This window comes from Heteronotia binoei, chromosome 3 (genome assembly GCF_032191835.1).
Source record: "Heteronotia binoei isolate CCM8104 ecotype False Entrance Well chromosome 3, APGP_CSIRO_Hbin_v1, whole genome shotgun sequence".
NCBI classification, from domain to species: Eukaryota; Metazoa; Chordata; class Lepidosauria; order Squamata; family Gekkonidae; genus Heteronotia; species Heteronotia binoei.
In genome coordinates this window covers 18,357,353-18,377,809 of record NC_083225.1, presented here as the reverse complement: position 1 = coordinate 18,377,809, position 20,457 = coordinate 18,357,353, and the positions used below count along the sequence as shown (strand labels likewise).

Below are 20,457 nucleotides of genomic sequence, written 5' to 3'. Positions count from 1 at the left end.
TGGCTGGTTAGTTTGGGCTGCTTGAGGGCTGCCCCTTCCCTCTCCCATGATTCAAATTGTGTGGGATGGGCGGGAGAAGCAGCCGCCTGCCTCCTGAAATTTAAAGAGCCTGCTGTTCAGCTGACCGCTGGGCCCTTTAATTGTCGGGCTGGGGCGGTCGCTGCTTCTGCAGCCCCTCCCACGTGATTTGAATCCCGGGTGTTGTATATGTGCTTAGAATTGTATCTATAAGCTGGAGTTCTTGCCTGGCTCACTGGGGCCTGAAGGACAGAGCTTGGGGGACTCGGGAACAACAGGCAGCAGGATCCAAATCCTGCTGCCCTGCTCCAATCAAGAGCCCCCGACTGGTTTGAATGGTCCTGTCGCAGGCAGCGCGGGAACTTTGGGTGTGTAAATATAGAGGGCCCTGCGGCCCTAGCAGTTAGTCTTTGTAGGCAGCACTATACCATGCTGTATTCAATAAAAGAGCTATGTTCACTGCCACCTCGCCCCATGACTGTATAGAACCCACTATATTATACCAGGAGAGGGAGGGGTGGACCTCAGTTGGTGGCTGCCATCGCCACCACTGCTGGTCAGGGGCTGAGTTAGACTTCATGGATCACAAGTTGTTCAAGGACACACCAATGACCTCATGTCAAGCAAACGTATTTCTGCCATGATGGTCCCTCAGACAAAGAGCAGAATACCAAGCTCTCCTGCTCCCTCCTCTTTTACAACTTAAAGGCAATAATAAATCCATCTGGCTCAAGGATGTTTAAGTTAGCCTGGCTGGTAAAGTGCGATGTGCCTCTCCCCCAGATTCACACAGACAGGTCTTATCTATTCGCAGAGAAAGTGTGAGAAAGGGAGATGTTTCTAATAATTTACATTCCTTAGTAATAAAAGAGATACTTTGTAGTAACCTTTGAACCCGTGACTCAAATTGCATCTGTATGTTATCCTTTGAAGCTATCCTATAAAGTAACTATGTACATCTGTACACGTCATTACTTCCAAGGATTCTGTCCTTGGCAAAGCTTGGAGTTTCTACAATAAAGCAACTTTTGTTTAAAACAATTTTATTCCAGCAACATATGGTAACAATCAATTCTTGCATTATTAATTACTTCTTTTTATCTATCCCATATATTACTTTTCTAACCCCTCCTCCCCCCGTAACTTGACCCCCGCCTGTATTGTATACTAAAAATACTAATATTTAAAGGTACCCTTAACTAATGAAACAAAAATTTCTATTTTTCTTTTAAGACTTAATCATTATCAAAAATTGTCCAATGTCCTTTTATTTTCCACTCTTTTTCTATATAACTTCTAAACTTCTTCCACTCCAACTTAAAAGTTTCTAGATCATAGTCTCTTAAAATTCTTGTCAATTTGTCCATTTCACTCCATGTTATCACTTTTATAATCCAATCCCATTTCTCTGGTATTCTTTCTTGCTTCCACAACTGCGCATACAATGTCCTAGCAGCTGAGAGCAAGCACCAAATTATAGTTCTATCTTCTTTTGGAAATTTTTCCATATATAATCCCAACAGAAAAGTCTCTGCAACTTTCTTAATTTCATATCCCAAGAGCCTCCTATCCCAAGATCCTACAATAAAGCAACTTTTGATTCAATAACAAAAGACTGATTATTGGGAAATATCGATGCTTGACACCCCAAAGCAAAGCTGGCAGGCCTCATCTAGAATGTTCCAGTTCTTTCCCCCTCATCAAAGTGAACCAGGACTTGCAATCAACGTTCAGAATCAAGAGTGGGTCTCGCCAATTTGAGATGGGAAAGTTCTTCAAGGAAGCAGATTTGTCCTGCTTAAAATGCCCAAATTCTTGGGAAAATATATCCGATCCCTTGAATAGAGGCTTAGTGGTGGTGGGAAATGTTGTGAATTGCAGTCAACTCATGGTGACCCCATAGATAGCGTTTTCAAGGCAAGAGACATTCAGGGGTGGTCTACCATTGCCTGCCTCTGTGTAGCAACCCTGGATTTTCTCGCTGATCTCCTCTCCAAGTACCAACAAGGGACAAATCTTCGTAGCTTCCCAAATCTTCCAAGATTGGGACCGATTCCCCACTAGCCTTGTCCCGGTCTCATGCTCCTCTTTTCTGTGGGCCTTCCTTCCGATTTCAGCCGTCCCAGGGCTGCAACTCACTTTGCCTCTTTCGCGTGGCAAGCAAGACCCTCTAAAAACTGATTTCTGCTCATGCAAAATCCGACTGCGGAGAAGAGAAGAAGAAGAAGAATTGCAGATTTATATCCCGCCTTTCTCCCTGAATCAGAGACTCAGAGCGGCTTACAATCTCCTATGTCTTCTCCCCTCACAACAGACACCCTGTGAGGTGGGTGGGGCTGGAGAGGGCTCTCACAGCAGCTGCCCTTTCAAGGACAACCTCTGCCAGAGCTATGGCTGACCCAAGGCCATTCCAGCAGGTGCAAGTGGAGGAGTGGGGAATCAAACCTGGTTCTCCCAGATAAGAGTCCGCACACTTAACCACTACACCAAACTGGAGCACGAGACAGCGACAAGGCTAGTGGGGAATTGGTCTGGGTTAGGCTGGGCCACCCTGGTCAGGGTTAAATAATGGATGTCAAGTCGCAGCCATCTTCTGACACCCCCCCCCCCAAGGGATTTCAAGGCAAGAGATTTGCAGTGGTGGTTTACTATTGCCTTCCTCTGCAAAGCCTGGATATTTTATGTGGTCTCCCAGCCAAGTATTGTCAGCAAAGGGTTCATTGACGTTTCAAAATGATCAGACTTGTCTTTGTTCAAAACTAAGTTTCATTTATTGATTACAGCAATGTTACTCTCTACATGGATTCATTGAAACTGTTAACAGATAGCTTGAACCATTGGCATTTATGAGTACACTTCAAAGGCTTGGGCTTTAAACTACTTCTCATAATAAAACTACAGTTATCAAAGATTTCAGGTTTTCACAGCTGGTAACATCATTAGGGTTTGTAGAATCTTTCGGGATCAAGTGCCGTGTTCTACTGGAGAAAGTTTTCCTTCCAGACGTTTCGTTCTCAGCTGCGGAGAACATCCTCAACATCACTGAGGATGTTCTCCGCAGCTGAGAACGAAACATCTGGAAGGAAAACTTTCTCCAGTAGAACACGGCACTTGATCCCGAAAGATTCTACAAACCCTAATAAAACTACAGTTGTCCCTGCAAGTAACACTTTCACACGCCTGTTTATCTTTTACCGGTGATGGTTGCATTCTCCCTCCCCCCTCCCCCCGGTGATGTCCTTGCTTTGCTCGGGAGGCGCCAGAGAGGCGAGCTTGGCGCTCTACACTTCAAAGGCTTTTACTGGCCTTTGGAGTTTTGACAACTTCCATTCCCACCCCTCCTCTTTCTCTTGCAGGGCGCAGGTATTAGTGGCATAGTATTTTATTCAGCAATGGTATTAGTAAGCATAGATTAAACATGATCATAGAGCATCAATAACTTCAATGAAGCATAGCCTGACATACTGCCCCCCCTAAGCTCTTGCTCGGGGTTTGTCTGGGTGCAGTAGGTAAAATTGCTTAAGTAATTGTGGGGCTTTGAGGTCAGAGGATTTCACCCATTCATCACAGCTGGGAGGGAAGTAGCGCCAGCGGACCAAATAGTGTAGAACCCCCCTTTGAACTTTAGCATCGAGAATCTCCTTCACTTCGTGATGTTTCTGACCCTTCACCGGAATAGGGTCCGGTTCGGGGTCCCTACAAGGGCCACTCCTTCTTAACTTCCAAGATCTGACAACATCAGGCCAGCTAGGTGAAGGCTTAAATGTCCACTTAACTGGGATATTATTTACCTCCATGCCATGGAAATCTGTCAGTTTCCACCCATTCAGCCTCTGTTAGAGGGACAGGGTATTTTCTCCAGGCCTGTTGGCAACGTTACTCCTACCTCCCCCCCCCCAATTTTGATACATCTGTGTTTGAAAATGACGATATGAGATCAAAAGAAATGTGTGTGCGCGCGAAAGGAGCATTTCCAGAAGGTTTAGCATGGATATGGAGTTTTCTCACTCCTCAGATCGCAAAGCATGGAGGCACACCATCCACCAGGCTGTCTCTTCCTTTGAGAATGCACGCATAGCTGGTCTTGAGGACAAAAGGAGATTGAGGAAGAATCGCACTGCTACAGCACCAACCCCAAATCAGACTTTTCCCTGCAGCCACTGTGGCCGGATCTGCCTGTCCCGCATTGGTCTTGTCAGCCACCAGCGAGCCTGCAGCAGACGTGGACTACTGCACCCTTCTTAAATCTTCGTTCGCGAAGTCAAGCCGAGAGAGAGAGAGAGAGAGGAGTTTTCTCACTCTTTTTTTTCTTTTTTGGTGAAAGACTCTGTGGGTATCTAGCAGTACAAGACATAAGCCCCTCGATATTGGCACTTAATTAATTTTTAAATTAATATAATCTACCGATTTATTTAACTAAGCACAGTGACCTTCAGAGCACCAATGGGCTCTCGCTGTGAACCTGCAGATGACATTAATGCGTGCACTCTCTTAAACTTTGCAACGAGAAGGAAAATATAATTGTAAGTGCTCAGGAAAAAAGAAAGAAAGAAGAAGCGTTCATTAGTGGAAAGAGGCATGCGTTTCTTCAGAATGGCATCACAACGCAACCCTTTACTTTGGATCGAAGACAAGTTTATACATAATCCACCACTGGAAGGGATAGTGGTGGTAAAGGTGTAAATTTTTTTTTTAAAGTGTGGATGATCTTTTTGATTTATCCATAAATCACAGCATATGGTTAGGCACATCCCAAGTTGCAGAGGCCTGCTTTAGAGTACATGGAAATCTATTTGTTGGCTCCTTTGGAACATTTCTATAGGCCACAGTCTGGCCCCATGGTGGGAGACAACAACAGACATTATAAAGAAATAATGTGCTGTTAAATTAGGGGATGCACATGATTAAAGCGGATAATTCAATGGAACGAGTGCCTGGGCTTTCAGGTTGCCAGGCCCCTCTTGGCAACTAGCAGGGGATGAGGGCAGGGCTTACAGTTTATTTCAATATAAAATCAGCTTAAAATTTTGCCACACCACACATAAGAACATAAGAGAAGCCATGTTGGATCAGGCCAATGGCCCATCCAGTCCAACACTCTGTGTCACACAGTGGCAAAAAATTTTATACATACACACACACTGTGGCTAATAGCCACTGATGGACCTCTGCTCCATATTTTTATCTAACCCCCTCTTGAAGGTGGCTATGCTTGTGGCCGCCACCACCTCCTGTAGCAGTGAATTCCACATGTTAATCACCCTTTGGGTGAAGAAATACTTCCTTTTATCCGTTTTAGCCTGGCTGCTCAACAATTTCATCAAATGCCCACGAGTTCTTGTATTGTGAGAAAGGGAGAAAAGTACTTCTTTCTCTACTTTCTCCATCCCATGCATTATCTTGTAAACCTCTATCATGTCATACCAGGATCAGCAAATCAGACAGCCAGTTTGGTGCAGTGGTGAAGTGTGCGGACTCGTTATCTGGGAGAACCGGGTTTGATTCCCCACTCCTCCTCTTGCAGCTGCTGGAGTGACATTGGGCCAGTCATAACTCTGTCAGAGGCTGTTCTGGAAAGGACAGTTTCTGTCAGAGCTCTCAGCTCCACCTACCTCACAGGGTGTCTGTTGTGGGGATGGGAAGGGAAAGGAGATTTTAAGCTGCTCTGAGCTCTCCTCCTCCCACTATTGCCCCCCCCAAGCACAAAGAATACAGAGCATCACTTGCCCCAGACAGAGAGTTCCAACAGTAGGACTTTTGCTCTATGTTTACCCAATCCCCTCTTGAAGCCATCTATGCATGTAGCTGCCACCACCTCCTGTGGCAGTTAATTCCATGTGTTAATCACTCTTTGGTGAAGTACTTCCTTTTATCCATTTTAACCTGACTGCTCAACAATTTCATTGAGTGCCCATGAGTTCTTGCATTGTGAGAAGAAGATGATGATCTTGGTTTTATATCCCACCCTCCACTCTGAATCTCAGAGTGGCTCACAATCTCCATTACCATCCCCACAACAGACACCCTGTGAAGTAGGTGGGGCTGAGAGGGCTCTCTCAGCAGCTGCCCTTTCAAGGACAACTCCTGCAATAGCTATGGCTAACCCAAGGCCATTCCAGCAGCTGCAAGTGGATGAGCGGGGAATCAAACCTGGTTCTCCCAGATAAGAGCCCACACACTTAACCACTACACCAAACTAGCTCTCTTGTGAGAAAGAGAGAAAAGTATTTCTTTCTCTACCTTCTCTATCCCATGCATAATCTTGTAAGCCTCTATCATGTCACCCCCCAGTCGACGTTTCTCCAAGCTAAAGAGCCCCAAGTGTTTTAACCTTTCTTCATAGGGAAAGTGCTTCAGCCCTTTAATCATTCTAGTTGCCCTTTTCTGCACTTTTCCCAATGCTATAATATCCTTTTTGAGGTGCGGTGACCAGAATTGTATACAGTACTCCAAATGAGGCTGCACCATTAATTTATACAGGGGTATTATGATATTGGCTGATTTGTTTTCAGTTCTCTTCCTAATAATCCCCAGCATAGCATTGGCCTTTTTTTTATTGCGGTCACAAACTGTCTCGACATTTTCAGTGAGTCATCTACCACGACCCCAAGATCTCTCTCTTTGTCAGTCCCCACCAGTTAGACCCCATCAACAAGTATTTATAGTTAGGATTTTTTGGCCCCAATGTGCATTACTTTGCACTTGGCCATGCTGAACCTCATTTGCCATCTTGATGGCCACTTGCCCAGCCTCGACAGATCCCCTTGGAGTGCCTCACAATCCTCTCTGGTTCTCACCACCCCTGAACAATTTAGGGTGTTTTTACATTCAGTTTGATCCAGAGTTTTAGAGTCTTCAAATTGCCTGCCACTGTTCCGCTCTAATTATTTTCCTTTTACATTTAAGCGTTTCAATTTGGGGGGGGGGGCGGTGTGTCTCTGATCAGAGGGCAGCCGGGATACCACTGCTTAGTTACATGTATACAATTGCTTGGAAATCGTGTCAACACTGCAAAAACAATACAAATTTAAATTACTAGATGAGGCAAGCAATGATATGTAAAAATTTCAAGTGCTGTCTGTTCTCATGCAAATTACTGCACCTCGTGGTGGCTTTTGGAGGAGTCTTTTAAAACGCAGGAAAACTTTTACAATACAAGTTTGAAACGCCCATGGAGAAAAGACCGGACCAAAACTAGTCTCGAGAAAAACGCTTTTGCGGCAGCCTCGAAACCCATCTCACTGAAACAAATGTAAATGCCTGGGGAAGCAATGATGCAAAACAGTTATGAGAACGCTATGTAATGTAAAAGGCGAGTTTCCAATGCGGAGATAGAGAGTCGCAAACTGCCAGTGTAAAAACACCCTTAGTGTCATCTGCAAACAACCACTTTGCTGCTTACTCCCAACTCCAAATCATTAATGAAAGATCCTGGAATTCCAAGTGATCTCCAGACAGCAGAGGTGAATTTCTCTGCTTTTGAGGATGGACTCCAGGGCATTACACCCTTCTGAGGCCCCTCCCCTTTGCAGGCTCCGCCTTCACTAGAATTGGAGGAGTTCCAGGCAAGGTTTTGTTTCTGTCTCTGGTTAAGACAAACTGGAGCAGGAGTTCCTGATCCTTTTGTGCCTATGGGCACCTGTGGATTTCTGACACAGCGTGGTGGGTGCAGCCGCAAAATGGAGGCGGAATACTGCAGGAGGCAAAGGCAGCTGCAAAATGGCTCCTATACCTTACTTTAAGTCACATAGTAAATGGTTTGAATCAGCAAAGTTTTAAAACTTTTCACAGCCAATAAATCTCCAATGGCCAATCAGAAGCACTGCTGGACAAATGACCCACCTGGTATCAATCACTTTCTAAAAACACTTGGTAGGCTCCAAGTAGGGTTGCCAAGTCCAATTCAAGAAATATCTGAGGACTTTGGGGGTGGAGCCAGGAGACTTTGGGGGTGGAGCCAGGAACAAGGGTGTGACAAGCATAATTGAACTCCAAGGGAGTTCTGGCCATCACAGCACACCTTTTTAATTGTCTTCCTTCCATAGGAAATAATGAAGGATAGGGGCACCTTCTTTTGGGGCTCATAGAATTGGACCCTCTGGTCCAATCGTTTTGAAACTTGGGGGTATTTCGGGGAGAGGCACTAGATGCTATACTGAAAATTTGGTGCCTCTACCTTAAAAACAGCTCCCCCAGAGCCCCCGAAACCTCCAGATCAATTCCCCATTATACCCTATGAGAATTGATATCCACATAGGGAATAATGAAATGCTCAGCAGACTTTCCTCCCCTCTCCCCCTCCCCCCCCCCGTTTTCTGGCGACTCTGAAGTGAGGGATTGGCCTCTCTACTCACGAGTTGCAGCCAACTTCTTCCAAGTAACACAGACACCCCATCCCAAGAGGAAGCCTTTCCAATTGGAGACTAGAGCCTCTGGAGGGGAAAAAAATCACATGGTGGCTTTCGGAGTGGGGCTTCCCCCCACCGGCCAGCTGACTGGGGGCGGGAAGGAGACTGGGAAAGCGGAAGAACCCCCGCTGGGACCTGGGGATTGGCAAGCCTAGCTCCAAGAAGGGTGTTGGTGGGCACGGTGGTGTCCACAGACACCATGTCGAGGAACCCTAATCCAGTGAGAAGCTGCTTTGAAGAACCCTGATAGGGCTTGTGTTCCTTTGATTGTTTCTCCTGAAAAAAGTTGCGTTTTTTTTTTTTTTTTAAGTCATCAGCATCTTACTGGATGATTGCAACATCTTACAGCCCCTTGTGCAGTTCAAAGAGAGCAATTCTGTCTTTCGGACCCGGCTAGCTCCGTTCAAGCCTGTAGACGGGATCCAGGTGTCCACAAGACCCCTGTGCCTCCTTTAAAAAATCAGAACATTTTGATCCGCTAATTCTTCCTTAAGCGATACCGTCGGACCCAATGTGATGTCCGAGCAGAGCCCAGCGCTGCAAGCTATAATTAAAAGTCACTTTGAGTGAGGAATGAAAGATGAGTTAACAGTGACCGGGGTGGGGGGGGGTGCGAAAGGCTCCAAATTGGACTGTTTGATGCATTGGCTGTAAAGGTACCTGGAGGTTCACTGCAGGACTGTGGCTCAGTGTGACTGTGCATGCACTGATGGCTGCTGTCTCCTCCAAATAAGAAGATGTGAAGATGAAATAACATCGGTTTTTCTTTCCTCCTGTTACCCAGTATAAATGAGCCCATCATAATGCTCTAGCCAAAGCAACTATTGCATAGGCCTTTATTACCTTGGCATTTCATTGCAACACAAGGACCACCAAGCCATCAGTCACTAATCTTTGGATTTAAAATAAATATAGGTACTGGGGTGCGGGTGACAGGTCCCAAGAGACAGGGAGAGGGTTCATAGAATCATAGAGTTGGAAAGGACCTCCAGGGTCATCAAGCCCCTGCATAATGTTGGAAATTCAGAAATACCTCCCCCACCTCCCACAATGACACCTGCTCCATGCCAGAAGATGGTAAAAAATCTTCCAGGATCCTTGGCCAAATTGGCCTGCTGAAAATTGCTTCCTGACCCTAAAGCGCCAGTAAGCATTTCCCTCGACATGTAAGAAAGGCCATGAGAACTAAACGCTGATGCAGCCCTTCCTGCTCTCCCTTTCATGATCTGCCTAAGTTCACTGAATCAGCATTGCTGTCACATGGCCATCTAGCCTCTGTTTAGAAACCTCCAAATGGGTTTCTTTGCTTTCAGTTGCTGTGTTTCAATAAGTTAGTTGTCGTTTGATACTTTCAACAGTTTTTAACAGGTGCAGCTTTTGAGCTTTGAAGCCCTATGTGGCTTGGGACCAGGGATCTCTGAAGAAATGTCTTCTCCCATGTGTTCCTGCCTGGGTATTAAGATCACAGCGAGAGTCCCTCTTGACTGTGCCACCAATCAAAGAAGCTCATCTGGTGGGCAAACAGGAGAGGGCTTCATTTTTTGGTCAGTCCCAGACTTATGAAACAACCTCCCCATGGAACCATGCCTGGAACCCATGGAACCACTTCCAGGTGCTGGCTGAAGATCTCTTGGAATTATAATTGGTCTCCTGGTGACAGAGATCAGCTCCTCTGGAGAAAATGGCTGCTTTAAACATGGACTGGATGGCCTTACACCCTGCTGAGATATATCCCCTCCCCAAATCCTGCAATCTTTGGGCTCCATCCCCCCAAATCTACATATGAAGCTGCCTTCTACTGAATCAGACCCTCGGTCCTTCAAAGTCAGTATTGTCTACTCAGACTGGCAGCGGCTCTCCAGGGTCTCAAGCTGAGGTTTTTCACGCGTACTTGCCTGGACCCTTTTTAGTTGGAGATGCCAGGGATTGAACCTGGGACCTTCTGCTTCCTAAGCAGATGCTCTACCACTGAGCCACGGTCCCTCCCCAAGCATAGCACACAAGTATGTCCTAGCCCAGGACTAGCCACTGCTTGGCCCCCGTGCTGTCTGTCTTCACGAGGTGGTTGTAGATGGTTGTATTCAGGAGTGTATTTGATTAATTTTACTGGGAATCATAAATGGTTATTTTAAATTTTGGTTTTCTGTATTTTATGTATTCTACGGCTGAGAACAGAAAGACATTCTGGGAAAGCTTGGAGGTGTCCCGAATCGGGACATTTCAAAAAGATCCATCCCGGAGCCTCCACACACTCACTGCCATGCCGCCCCCATCTCGTCCGTGAGGCAGCTGGGTGCCTCCACACAGGAAGGCAACCCAGAAGCCAGATTCCTCTTTTTCCCGCTGGGGGCAAGCGCTGATGCACACGAGCACTCTAGCGCTCGTGTGGTTTCTTAAAGAAAAAACCCGGGACCAACTTGGGGCAGCATGGCAGTTCCACACCGCCAAGTCGCCTCGCTTGCGTCTTTCCCTCTCCAGACAGCGGGGAGGCGACTGACAGCCGGCTCAAAAATTTGCTACCACTTTGGAAATGGTAGCTTTTTGAGCCTGCCTCAGGAGCCTGGAGGACGGGGTGAGGACGGGAGGAGGACGGCTGGCAGATGTTGCCGTCTGAACAGATTTTTTGGGCCAACTTCAGTGGCGTCTCTGAGTCGCCCCAAAGTGCCGGTCTGTAATTGGCCTTCGTATTTCATTTATATTTCAAGCTGTCTTGAGCTCTGTAAGGAAGAAAGGCAGCTCCTAATTTTTAAGTAAAGACTGAAATAGCTACAATCTGGAGTAATGTTTCACGCTGTTGTAATCAGTCGCCTCCTGCTGGGAGAAGATTAGCAAGCACCATTTCTGACATCTTTAGCGACTCTCTGGAGCAGGTTGTGAACGGGATGGTTAACTATAGAGGAGCAGGCAAGACAACTGTAGCAAAGGCGGGGTGAGATGAGAGAGGTTTACAAGATTATGCTTGGGATGGAGAAAGTAGAGAAAGAAGTACTTTTCTCCCTTTGTCACAATACAAGAACTCGTGGGCATTCGATGAAATTGCTGAGCAGTCAGGTGAAAACGGATAAAAGGAGGTACTTCTTCACCCAAAGGTTGATTAACATGTGGAATTCACTGCCACAGGAGCAGCTTTAAGAGGGGATTGGATAAAAATATGGAGCAGAGGTACATCAGTGGCTATTAGCTACAGTATATATATATATATATATATATATATATATATATATATATATATATATATATATATATATGTGTGTGTGTGTGTGTGTGTGTGTGTGTGTGTGTATATGTGTGTGTGTGTATGTATATATATATATATATATATATACACACACACATATATATTGGCCACTGTGTGAAACAGTGTTGGACTGGATGGGCTATTGGCCTGATCCAACATGGCTTCTCTTATGTTCTTATGTGACTCAGAGTGTTGGACTAGATAGGCCATTGGCCTGATCCAACAAGGCTTCTCTTATGTTCTTATGTGACTCAGAGTGTTGGACTGGATAGGCCATTGGCCTGATCTAACAAGGCTTCTCTTATGTTCTTATGTGACACAGAGTGTTGGACTGGATGGGCCATTGGCCTGATCCAACATGGCTTCTCTTATGTGACACAGAGTATTGGACTGGATAGGCCATTGGCCTGATCCAACATGGCTTCTCTTATGTTCTTATGTGACTCAGAGTGTTGGACTGGATGGGCCATTGGCCTGATCCATTAGGGCTTCTCTTATGTGACACAGAGTGTTGGACTGAATGGGCCATTGGCCTGATCCAACATGGCTTCTCTTATGTTCTTATGTGACACAGAGTGTTGGACTGGATGGGCCATTGGCCTTATCCAACATGGCTTCTCTTATGATCTTATGTGACACAGAGTGTTGGACTGGATGGGCCATTGGCCTGATCCAACATGGCTTCTCTTATGATCTTATGTGACACAGAGTGTTGGACTGGATGGGCCATTGGCCTGATCCAACATGGCTTCTCTTATGTTCTTTTGTGACTCAGAGTGTTGGACTGGATAGGCCATTGGCCTGAACCAACATGGCTTCTCTTATGTTCTTATGTGACTCAGAGTGTTGGACTGGATAGGCCATTGGCCTGATCCAACAAGGCTTCTCTTATGTTCTTATGTGACACAGAGTGTTGGACTGGATGGGCCATTGGCCTGATCCAACATGGCTTATCTTATGTTCTTATGTGACACAGAGTGTTGGACTGGATGGGCCATTGGCCTGATCCAACATGGCTTCTCTTATGATCTTATGTGACACAGAGTGTTGGACTGGATGGGCCATTGGCCTGATCCAACATGGCTTCTCTTATGATCTTATGTGACACAGAGTGTTGGACTGGATGGGCCATTGGCCTGATCCAACATGGCTTCTCTTATGTTCTTTTGTGACTTAGAGTGTTGGACTGGATAGGCCATTGGCCTGAACCAACATGGCTTCTCTTATGTTCTTATGTGACTCAGAGTGTTGGACTGGATAGGCCATTGGCCTGATCCAACAAGGCTTCTCTTATGTTCTTATGTGACACAGAGTGTTGGACTGGATGGGCCATTGGCCTGATCCAACATGGCTTCTCTTATGTGACACAGAGTATTGGACTGGATGGGCCATTGGCCTGATCCATCATGGCTTCTCTTATGTTCTTAAGGCAGTTTGTGCAGCTGAAGTTGCAAGAGAGGGATGTCACAGGAGATCGCTCAAAGCCTATGTAGTAAATTTATTTATTTATTGGTAGAATGAAATGGAAGAGAAAAAGAGGGAAAACTTCAATGGGGAGCTGCAAGATGCCTGGAATGGTACATTTTGCCACTGGTGCCCGTCAAGAGGCTTGTGTTTGTTGCTTGCTAAATTGGTTTAGATAAGGAGAGCACAGGTTTTTCACACCTGATCGCTTCTATGGTTAGCGCTCTGATTTGCTGATGTGCTATTACTCTCATGTCAATAGGGTGTCAATTATTTAACACCTAGCGCTTCTCATTTTCCAGCAGCTTTCATTTGTGGATTTCTGTCAAGAAAACTTTCAGAGAGCCATCGTACTGAAATACGTAAGCGGGACTGGAATTGACCCAGATGGCTACACGCAACTGGACAAAGGGAGTGAGATGTTGCTACTTTTTCAAGGTGTCAGACGATGATCCGGCATGACCTTGGCTCCTTCTCTGTCCTGATACCAGAAGTGAAAATGAAGATTCGTCATCTTGGGCTCTCATATTTCTTCGCACCGCTTGTCAGTTTGACAGCTTGCACTCCAGGCTAGAGAAAAGGTCACAGACCTAGTTGGAGGTACATTGGTAGACCTTTCCTCATATGTAATACATTACACACAGACGGAGATTTGGAGAACCGGTGCTATCAGCCCCTGTGGTTTTTCTGAATATTTTCATAGCAAAGCATTGGAAGATTTGGGGGGGCGTCTTTCCAACATCATTCTATTACTTTGTGTGGTTTTCTTTATCGACTGCCTCAAGCAGGATGCTGAAGATATGGCACAGAAATAGCATAAATAACTAAATATGGCAAGTCAGGAAGTGTAGCACAGAGACGCTGAAGAGATGTGGGCACAGAAGACTGCAGATAAGAAGACTGCAGATTTATACCCCGCCCTTCTCTCGGAATCAGAGTCTCAGAGCGGCTCACAATCTCCTTCATCTTCTCCCCCCACAACAGACACCCTGTGAGGTGGGTGGGGCTGAGAGGGCTCTCACAGCAGCTGCCCTTTCAAGGAAAACCTCTGCCAGAGCTATGGCTGACCCAAGGCCATGCTAGCATGTGCAAGTGGAGGAGTGGGGAATCAAACCCAATTCTCCCAGATAAGAGTCTTTGAACCTAAGAAGACCATAGAAGTATACCCCGCCCTTCTCTCTGAATCAGAGTCTCAGAGCGGCTCACAATCTCCTTTCCCTTCCTCCCCTACAACAGACACCCTGTGAGGGGAGTGGGGCTGGAGAGGGCTCTCACAGCAGCTGCCCTTTCAAGCACAGAGTCTCAGAGCGGCTCACAATCTCCTTTCCCTTCCTCCCCCACAACAGACACCCTGTGAGGTGGGTGGGGCTGGAGAGGGCTCTCACAGCAGCTGCCCTTTCAAGGACAGAGTCTCAGAGCGGCGCACAATCTCCTTTCTCTTCCTCCCCCACAGCAGACACCCTGTGAGGGGGGTGGGGCTGGAGAGGGCTCTCACAGCAGCTGCTCTTTCAAGGACAACCTCTGCGAGGACTATGGCTGACCCAAGGCCATGCTAGCAGGTGCCAGTGGAGGAGAGGGGAATTGAACCCGGTTCTCCCAGATAAGAGTCCGCTCACTTAACCACTACACCAAGAAGAAGCAAGAAATGACTAGCGTATCTCACAATAATGGGCCCAATACTGATCAGGTATTTGGGGATGGCTCAGAAAAGCAAGGGTAGGGGTACCGTCAGAGACACACCTGAACTGGCCAAACCCCGACCTTTTTATAGCCAGATTCATGTCCTAAGGCGACGTCATGTGGTACCTGACATTACCCCAGAGATGGCTTCCAGGGTTTTTGACAAAAGGATTAATGGGAAATGATGGTTTTACCTAGTGCAAACTATCACTAAAACAAAGAAATATGAACAGTCCACAAAAGCTTTCTAAAATGTACTCTAATATGTCAAATAAGTGTTGGAAATGTACTAAGCATGTTGGGTCGTTTTACCATATGTGGTGTACCTGTGAGGTGGTGAAAGACTACTGGAAGATGGTTCATGAGTTATTACAGAAAATCTTAAAGACACAGACTCAATTCAAACCAGAACTATTTTTATTGAATATATACCCCAATGACGATGCAAAAGAAATGAGACATTTACTGGAGCACATTAATACAGCAGCTAGAATTCTTTGGGCACAAATGGAAACGTCAAGAAATTCCCACGAGATCGGACTTGACGGAGAAAATACTGTAAACAGCTGAGATGGACTACTTATCCCAGTTGCTTGCTGGGATATCTAAGGAAGAAGCAAGAAAACTTTGGATGAAGCTATATGCGTGTTTAGATACTTGACTTTTTGGTGTTAACTTTTATCTCCCTCTCCTGTAATGTATATTATAATACTATAGATACTAGAAATGTAAAGCTAATTAGATAATTTAGCCAAAGGCTTACAATCGTTAAAACCTTTTATTAAGGGTTTGTCGACATAAAGTGATAATAATATTTGATAAGGTGTGACTTTAAGGAAGTATTTCCATACTAGACTATATTGGTGTTGGTGTTTGTATCTAATTTGCTATTTCCCTTTCCACTGCTCCCTTTTCTTTTCTGGAAAACTAATAAAAAATTTTAAAACACAAAGAAATATGAGCCGTCAATCTAGTGCCAAATTGCTATCTACTGTGACACCACAGCTAACACGATGGAAGATATCTGTGTGACAGGATGAGGCAGTTGACAGATGATCATCTTTAATGGTGTTCTATTGTGTAAGACATTTGCCTCGATGGTCAGCAGGAAGAGTCTTTTGTTAGGTGTGAAGACGTTGCAGCAAGTCTACTGTTGACTGCAGGCTCCTTTGCTTGCATCTCCAAATCACAGCTGGTTCCTGGAATGTGATACGTGGCTCACACATCTCCTCTGCATGGCGATTTGCAGGAGCTGGAGTTATTGTGGGACATCTCAGAAACATGGCTTCTGTTAGGGCTGCTTTCTAGCAATGTCTTCTGGATAACAGGAGCGGAGTTGTGGTCTGCAGGGCTTGGCAGCTCATCCGGGAAGCACAGTGCAGAGTCCTCTTTGCAGGGCAGGCACAAACAGTCCCACAATAGCAAGCAGAGGCAGGAAGCTGGCTGGAAACATTGCTGCATAGTCCACACAGGGTAAATGTCCATGTTGGGCTGGCACGAAGGCCAAATGCTTAAAGTCCAACAGGACCGAGTGTCCATAAAGCAGGAGGCATATGAGTTTTAGGATATTAGTGTCCATTGCAACTTTAAGTCCTTGTGGGCCTGGCATCAGAGCCAGAGAACTATAGTCCCTAATGGAAGGAGAGGGGGTCCCGGGCTAACACTGGAGGGTCTATGATTCTATGATTCTGCTCAAAGTGGTAGTGCTGGGGGAAAGATGCTGAGTTACCCTGGGTGACAGCAGATGCCAGTTCCGGATCAAGACCAAGGGAATGAGGAAAGAACTCTTCAAATCAGCAAACTTTCAGCAGACAGCACTTTCACTCATTCTATCCAAGAAGTGACAGTGGTTGGATCTGTGTTTTCTGCCTCTTTGCCTAGAAATTGGAGCAGAATTCCAGAAAGTAAGGGGCGAGGAGGCAGAATCCTAGCCATTTTGATGTGGAAGAAATTCTCTTTATCCAGAGATCGGCCAAGAACTGACTGGGATTTTGTTATGGCCGTTGCTGTTCCGCAGAAGACAACCATTTAAATCTGAGAATAAAAGACTGTATCTCTGCATGCAACTAACCTTGCATGTGAGAATCTGGAGGGTGAATCATCCCAATAGGTTCAGTTCTATGGCTGGCTGTCACTGCCATCTTCTCTGGCAAGCTGCTGGTGAGGGGTAGATCTAAAGCTGGAAAGGTGTGGCTTTGCAAAGGACAAGGCAAGTGGCTGAGACTAGCAGAAAACCGGGAGTGGCCAAACTTGCTTAATGTAAGAGCCACATAGAATAAAGGTCAAATGTTTGAGAGCCGTGAGACATGAATATCAGATGTTTGAGACCCTCAAGACAGGAAGGAAGACAAGCAGGCAGGCAAGCAAAATAGATGGGGGGAGGAGAGGTGGAAAGAAAACAACTTTAACTTTAAACGTATTCTCCAAGTCATCAGCTGGTTTGGCTTGGTTTGAAGAAGTAATTTAGAGGGGAAAATGCCTTTTCCAAGTTGGCCAACAGGGTGGTGGGGGCTTCAAGAGCCACACAATATGTATGAGCCACAGTTTGGCCACCGCTGAAGAAAACCAAAAGGTTGGAGAGGGTGCACAGCTGTTTTAACGACTTTTCTTTTGCAGGAAGCCCCTGGGACTGGCTGCACAAGAAAGCCCGAAAAACAGCTGAGCCATGGGGAAGAGACTGCCTTCTTTTCCATTCATAGAGCTTTAACAAAGAACAGGGTACAACTGATTAAATGATCGTATATAACCCAAAGAAGCAGCCTACATTATATATATAAACTTCAAATAATATTTAAAGTAAATTATTACAACACCTCTAAAACAGATATATAACTTATTTCTCTTCACTTATGAAACGTTAACTAAATGTTAACTGAGGGGACAGCTTTCCATGCCTCGTTTGTTTTAAGAGGCTTTCTTGTGCAGCCCCTTTAAATGCAGGGGTTGCACAACAAAGCCCCCCCCCCCAAAAAAAAAGAAAGCTGAGCCAAAGGGAGCAGTACATTTAAAGGGGCTGGCTGCACAAGAAAGTCCCAAACAGCTGAGTGGCAGGGAGCAGGCTGCTCCTCGCCACTCAGCTGTTTTTGCAGGTTTTGCCGGGAGCAGAAAACAGGGGCTTAAACCCCATTAGCCACCACAAACTGCATTTAAACATCATGGAAGTTTGTGATGGTAGACCTGTCATGAACTTCACTTCGTGAATCATGAACGTTGGTTCATGAGCGAATCCATGCCCGTCTCTTCTGTGCAATCTCTTCTGCTTAGAATGCTAGATCCAAACCATATCCAGAGCTATCCGCTGGTTCCTTTTCCTGTAGGCATATAGCCCTCCCTGAGGAATGTCTCTGTCAGGTCTTGATATTGCCACAAGGGATATTTATGAGGAGTTGGGTGGGGAGGCTCATCATCAACTAGCAATCATAGATTATTTTGAGTTCTGAGTATTAAGGAGTAGAGTTGTTTAAAATTCAGATGTAACCCCCAGCCCTCACACCTTGCCTGGAACATCAACTAATCACGAGCAGACACTGACAATAAATAAAGATGACCTCAAGGTACTCTTGAGTTAATGGGATCTCAACAGATTTATTATTGCCAAGATATTGTGATTCTCCAGGGGGAACATGGTGTGTTGATGACTTTGCATTGATCAAGTTGAAGAGTCAGATGTGAAAATGGTCGCCTATCCTGAACAACCCGGCCATTAGAAGATATTGGATTTATATCCCGCGCTCCACTCTGAAGAGTCTCAGAGCAGCTCACAATCTCCTTTCCCTTCCTCCCCCACAACAGACACCTTGTGAGGTAGATGAAGATGTTGGATTTATATCCCACCCTCCACTCCGAAGAGTCTCAGAGCGGCTCACAATCTCCTTTCCCTTCCTCCCCCACGACAGACACCCTGTGAGGTAGATAAAGATATTGGATTTATATCCCGCCCTCCACTCCGAAGAGTCTCAGAGCGGCTCACAATCTCCTTTCCCTTCCTCCCCCACAACAGACACCCTGTGAGGTGGGTGGGGCTGGAGAGGGCTCTCACAGCAGCTGCCCTTTCAAGGACAACCTCTGCCAGAGCTATGGCTGACCCAAGGCCATGCTAGCAGGTGCAAGTGGAGGAGGGGGGAATCAAACCCCATTCTCCCAGATAAGAGTCTGCACACTTAACCACTACACCAAACTGGCTCTCCATTACCAGTCACCATCCATCCACAGCTGTGGGGCAACAGTGGGACTACGGTGTCATCCCACCAGCCCTCTTGCTCTCAGTGGTATAGTCTAGAATGGCCCAGGTACAGACCTTTTGTGGCATTACCCCAATGCAGTGGAATAACCTCTCATGGGGCCAACTGGTGAGACTGAAAGATGGAAGTATTGAAATGAGCTTGAATATGCTCTGGCTTAACTGTTTTAATTATGAGGGTGGAAAGTACTGTCATGTCATGTAATAACAGAGCATGGTGACCCTGTACAATTTTCAAGGCTCCTGTGTAGCAACCCTGGACTTCCTTGGTGTAGTGGTTAACGAGTGCCAGACTCAGACCTGGAGAACTGGGTTTGATTCCCCACTCCTCCACATGAAGCCAGCTCGGTGACCTTGGGTCAGTCACAGTTCTCTCAGAACTCTCTCAGCCCCACTTACCTCACAGGTTGTCTGTTGTGGGGCGAGGAAGAGAAGGAGATCATAAGCCACTCTGAGAATCCTTCAGATACTGAAGAGCAGGGTATAAAAAACCCAACTCTCCTCCTCCTCTTTTTCTTCCTCCTCTCGTTCAAGAACTAACCAGGGCCAACGCTGCTGAGCTTCTGAGATGTCATGAAATCAGGCTAGCCCGCCCCATCCAAGTCAGGGCACTGTTTTAATTTGATCATCGTTTTTGAATTATGTGCATTGATTATCTCTGAATTATCTCTATTGTTATGGAGCAGGTGTCACTGGGAGTATGTGAGGGAGGTACTTGTGGATTTCCTGCATTGTGCAGGGGGTTGGACTAGATGACCCTGCAGGTCCCTTCCAACTCTATAGTTTTATTCAACTTATCTCAGTAACCATATTTGCATTATTTCATACACTGCCCTTGAAAAGCCAGGTCTGCAAGCTTGGGAGTGCTGCTGGACACAGGGGTTACCTTAGAAACCAGGTGACTGCTATACTCTGGAGTGCCTTTGACCAGCTTCAAGTGGTGTCCATTTCTGGCCCAGCCCGATCTAGTGACATCTAATCAGGACTATTGTGATGGGCTCTGCTTGGGGCATCCTTGAAAAAATGTTTGAAGGCTGCCACTTCGTGCAGAATGCTGCAGCTAGACTGCTGGTTGGGACCAGCTATTGAGAGCATGTGACTTTGATATTACAGCAATTACCATGGCTGCTGATCCACTCCTGAGAGCAATTCAGTGTACTGGTCACTTTTGAACCCCTACATTGATTGGGACTGGGGTATCTGAAGGATCATTTTCTCCCATATTCCCCCTCCTGGGAATTAACATCATGCAGAGAGGCCCTCCTAACTGTCCCATTGACAAAGAAGTTCACCTGGTCGCTACACAAGAGAAGGCCTTTTTGGTAGCAGCCCCATGATTATGGAATGATCGCTCCAGAGAAGTATGCCCGGCCCTCTCATTCTTGATTGTTGGGAGGCAGTTGAAGTCA

The 20,457-nt window shown here is 46.0% G+C and overlaps 1 non-coding gene across 1 annotated transcript; it reads right to left on the bottom strand.

Annotated features, from left to right (window-relative positions):
* Positions 1–10,337: 10,337 nt before the first annotated feature.
* On the bottom strand, positions 10,338–10,412 carry TRNAP-AGG (transfer RNA proline (anticodon AGG)). Its single transcript has one exon. It is a non-coding gene; the product is annotated as a tRNA-Pro (tRNA).
* Positions 10,413–20,457: the final 10,045 nt, after the last annotated feature.